Raw genomic sequence first — 4,780 nt, forward strand, 5'->3', positions numbered from 1 at the left:
AGTTGCACATAAGGAGCTAATGATAAAATATCTATGAACTGTGGAAAACGGAGAAACAACATCCTTACCCTGGGCTAGTAAGGTCCAGTTTTCCTCCCTGGACACCACCCACCCCCCCATACTTCCTTGACAGGAACAGGGTATTTCCTTTACTTTAGAGTCATTGATCAGAGTAATTATACCAGCGTTCGTTGAGTGCTTGCCACATTACAGTCTATGAAACCTTTATACAAATCTTATCATTATGTCTCTTGCTCCTGAAAATAACCTTTTCCCAAATAACTAGTTTTCCCCATTTTACATAAAAGGAAACTGAGGCACAGTTACTTTGCTGGCAAGTGGAGATGTTGGGATTTGAAATCAAGTGGTTAGAATTTGAAGGCTTACCCCTAACAATTATAGACTATATATTTTCTCAACAGTGGCAAAGTAATGATTAAATACTCCTCCAATCAAAATTACTAATAGCAAATTTTAAAGGTGTACATATTTAAAGAAAGCACAATAGGAGATTCTTCCTGATCTGTATGTAATTATACTTAGTCAGACACTGGAAGATTTACTTGGGAGGTGCCTTAGCTAGAGCCATCTTTCTTTGATACGCCCCGATGAATAAACAAAAGTGTCCAAATGGCCAGCAAGGGCAGAATGTAATCCACTGTGCTCTCTTACAGAGAGTCCATTCACATTCTTTAAAGTATTGTTTCCCAGGCACGCCTTTAAGTAAAATCGTAAGATGAAAAACTGATCATTTAAATTCCCTAATTATTATTGCCTAAATTTGCTTGTAATTGAAAGTCAGTGTCTGATCTGATGTGTTTTTTTCAAGATTGGTAGAGTTCTGACAGATGGGGAAGATGAAAATAATAAATGAATGTATTAGTACCCATAGTAAGCTGAAAATCTTCATCAGGACAGAGTGAGAGGTCATATAAGCTGATGGAAAATGATTTTTGAACTAATAAGGAGAGTATTAAAGAAAATTAATACATAAAGAAGTCAAAAGATCTGGAGAATAATTTCTTAAAAGTAACTACAAATATGAAGGTAGGTATTGTACATAGACACAAAATGTTTAGGATGGTCCCATCTCACAGATAAATTAAGACACGCTTTCAATGTCTCTAAACACAGATGAGTAAGAATGGGAGAGTGATTCGATAGGAAGAACCACTAATATGAATTGATAAATATTTAATCATGAATAATGCATACATCACAGGTGATGAATAATGAACTGATGATTCCGGACATGAATAGAAATAGGAGAGAAATTCGTTCATCTCAAGTAATACAGGAAGTGGCGTTCGCTATTTTGTAACTCCAGGTGGTATTACTTGCTTTTACATCCTTATTAATAAAAACGAAGCCCAACAGAGCTACCTTCTTTTTTCAGTGAGGTAAGAATCCAAAAGATAAAGTGATGTTGATCCTGCTGCTGTGATTTCTTTGGAGTTTGACATTGTAGCTCAGCATATCAAAAGGCAAGTGTCTTCATGATTTGCATCTTCAGTGAGGCTCTTTCAAACTGTCAGCATATTTAAATAGAAAAGGACATGCAGTATCACCAACTTAATTTCTTAAGTCTTGTGTTACAGTCACTCAGTAACTTACTCTTTAATTAAACTCAAGACCTCTTTCTGCAGCTAGCTGTTTCAGGTTTATGGTGCTTTAACTTAGACGCAGTATGCCTTTTTTCTTTGATTTCCTTTTCCTTTTTTTTGAGGGGGAAGCCATATTTCTTTGCCAATGCCCAATGCTTCTCTGCCTACCCTTTCCTCTCAGCACAAGTGCTTCCCTTTTCCAATGTTAAAGTTTCTCCTGGAGGTACAGACAGCAGGTGGTGGTGCTGAAGAAGGTCTGTTCACATTCTGAATGTGATGAATTCTGGAGCCCTTTTCTCTCTGTCTGAATATTTTGGAACTGTTTTCCATAGTTATGAAGGAATCTTGCTTCCTGGCCCCCACTCACTGACGTTTCGCCCCACAATCCATCTGTGAGCCTTGCTTTGTTTCTGTGATGACTGAATTGAAACCAGTTGAGTGTCAGCACTTATCCCATATGTTCATTAGCAGTGAATCTGTAATTAATTTCTTAGGGTTTAAAGTTAATGAGACTGTGTGTGTGTGGTATTTACGGGTTTTTAAATGATTGTTTAATTATTTTCCTTAGTTTTGTCTGCATTCATAATGAAGGAACCTTGTTTTGTGTGGCAATTTACCAGCAGATTTATTTTTTATTTTTGCATAAGTCTACTATGTATATACTACTTATTTTTTAAAAATCCCACTTTTGAGCCACCTTGTTGGTTTTTGAGGCAAAAATATTCTACTGGCACATCAGTAAGACTTACTAAACTATTTTACAGGGAGATTTAGACCTGGTTGCATATGTTTGTCTCCAGAAAACTACAACAAAAATAAAATATGAAAAGTTTGCAGACTAACTGTATTAGACACAGTTTAGTAAGAGTTTTTTTAGTTGAATAATAGCTGATAGGAAAGCACATGAGAAATCTGAAAATTAAAAACAGTGCAGCAGCATAAACTCATTTTATATATGTTTATATACCTATGTACTGTATATAAAACATATCAGTATTTTCTGTCTTTTCTACACTGATTATGCATTTGATATGTAATAAGAAAATAAAACAAACAAAAAATTCAGAATACTAACAAAAGCACACATCATGGTATCTTCAATACTTGGTGCTTCTCCTGTATGTTTTCAACCATGAACGCACTTATAGAAGTATGAATTAACTAATTTAATAAATAAATATTTATGTATTTATTTTTCAATTTGAAAGCAGTTACAGTTTTATTAACTGACCAGATTACAATAATAATCATGGTAGATACCTTAGTTCATCCTTCTAACAAGCCTGTTGATCTGGTCTTCCCTGTTGGCCAGCATCTTTACCTTCTACAAAATAGGTGGTCTTTTTCTTCATTCCACCTCTTGGAGAAGATAATTTGAAGGGCCACAGGAAGTTGTTTGCTTCTTTCAAGCGTTTCCCAACAGTACAGAGCTCATGAATCAGATCCTCCATGCAGATGATGCCATATTTTCCAAGAGATCGTGCAATCAAAGTGTTATCTGTCAGGGCAATTCGCTTCTTATTGATTTTGCCATAAACATGCTTATAGATCATTTCATTTCACTGACCTCAGGTTTGGGTACCCCCATGCAATGTATGGTTCCACAGTTCTGAGCATGTTAATTGAAGCCTTGTTGAGCTTAACAAAGGTGCCACTGAAGACCTGGCAAAGGCGAAGAAGCTGCAACATCTTCCAAACCTTTGGGCTCAAACCATTGATACCTCTGATCCTGATAACAAATGTCAACTTGGGTTCTGCACATATGTAGAAGTTGTCAGCTTTTCTTGCCATCCTAGCCATATGAATCTCAGTTCTGTACATCTGCCTGTATTCCTTGTGATAGTGCTCAGCTTTTTCATAGATAAGCTTCCTCCTTGCCTTTTGAAGCATCTTTTGGGCAAAGTTTTTTATCAGGCACTTGATCTTTAGTTCCGTGAAATTCCTTTGCTTTTTCTTAAGGGTTTCTGGCACAGCAGAACCTTCTTTTTCTTCTCTTCAACCCCTTTCATGGTGCCAGCCAGAAAAAAAGGAAGTTGGTGCATGCACCTAATTTAATAAATATTTATTGAAACCAAACTATTTGCAAAGCAATATGAGAGATTCAAAGACAAGTGAAACATGGGGTTTAGTATGGGGGAATCAATGCTATTAGACAGGTGTGCAGGGCCTAAGGACCTTGTAATTTTTCAAAACATTTATATTTAATATCTCTACACAGTGAAAAACTTAATACTTGCTTGATTTGCTTGTCAGAAAGAGGCTCAAATGATCAACTCTAGAATCTCTAAATATTAAGGAAAACAGTAAATGACTATGAAATTTTTAATCTGAATTTTTTTATAGCGATGAATCAAAATAATCATGGCATCTGTATTATCTTTTCCTAGTGATTAAGAGCAAAGGCTTAGGAGTCAGAAAGCCTTGGGTTGAAACACTGGCTCACTGTTCACCAGCTCTGTGACTGAGAAATGACTTACCTTTTACTCTTCAGTCTCAAATTTTTAGTAGTTCCTGTTGTCTAAGCTTGTAGTGAAGGTTAAAAGAAAAAACGGTTCTAAAGAATTTATCAGAATGTCTGGCAAAAAAGAATAATCAACAAATGCTGTCAGTATCATAAGTATTCATATTACTATCTTAGAGGCAAGTACTTCATAACTCATAATGTTTATAATTTGCCTTGTGAGCGTGGTCCTGAGATAAGAAGTTCCCCATTCTCATAGAGAAAAAGGAGCCATGCAAAGAAAATTGGAGAAGAAGTGCAATTTTGGTGACTGTAAAGAAGAGGCAAGAAGATCACTCTCTCAGAGGGTCTTACTGCCCCAGTCCTCCCATTTAATGGAAGAAAATTTCAGCTGATAGTTATGCTTATCTTTCTGCCCATGCCAAGTGTGTCATCTCCTGGATTCTGAGTTTTGTGAAATGTACATCATTCCGGGTTCTGGTCTTGGAGAAACTTCTTCGAGATAAGCTATTCAAGTTTGGTGTAGTAAACCAAATCTAATGCAGAATATCAGGGAGCAGAACATCACTGGATTAAGAATCCAGATAAATTGGGAGTTCTGTGGGGGTTTGGAACAATATCAGATTAATGAGGTTCCTGAATGATAGTAGAAGTCCCTGGGTGGCACAAATGGTTAAGAACTCGGCTGCTAACAGAAAAGTTGGCAGTTTGAATC

The 4,780-nt window shown here is 36.4% G+C and overlaps 1 pseudogene; it reads right to left on the reverse strand.

Moving 5' to 3' along the window:
- Positions 1–2,865: 2,865 nt before the first annotated feature.
- Positions 2,866–3,646, reverse strand: LOC101348688 (60S ribosomal protein L7 pseudogene; annotated as a pseudogene).
- Between the last annotated feature and the right edge of the window lie 1,134 nt (positions 3,647–4,780).

This window comes from Trichechus manatus, unplaced genomic scaffold (assembly GCF_000243295.1).
Source record: "Trichechus manatus latirostris isolate Lorelei unplaced genomic scaffold, TriManLat1.0 scaffold00059, whole genome shotgun sequence".
Lineage (NCBI taxonomy): Eukaryota > Metazoa > Chordata > Mammalia > Sirenia > Trichechidae > Trichechus > Trichechus manatus.